We start from the raw sequence: 332 nt of genomic DNA on the forward strand, positions 1-332 counted from the left end.
GCCACCCTAAGATAGATAGTGGGGTACGGCGTCTTCTTCCTTCTCTCCGGCGCCATCTTCCTTCCTTCCACAAAATCGACAGGTCCACATTTGATTTTCAAGCGACTTACATATACATTCATATAAGCAAAATTTGAAGGAAGGTTCTAAAAGTGGGATCCACTGACCTGGTAGGCCAGTAGTAGTCACCAAAATCTTAACTATATGACCTAAAAGGCCACCCTGGGCACACGTACTCAAATCAGACTTCCTATCATTGTGGCGACAAGCGCCAAGGAGAAGCTTAGCAGTGAGGTGAAGTTGTCGCATCCAATTAGGTACTGATTGTACCA

Source organism: Triticum aestivum, chromosome 2D, assembly GCF_018294505.1.
Source record: "Triticum aestivum cultivar Chinese Spring chromosome 2D, IWGSC CS RefSeq v2.1, whole genome shotgun sequence".
In the NCBI taxonomy this organism is placed as follows: domain Eukaryota; kingdom Viridiplantae; phylum Streptophyta; class Magnoliopsida; order Poales; family Poaceae; genus Triticum; species Triticum aestivum.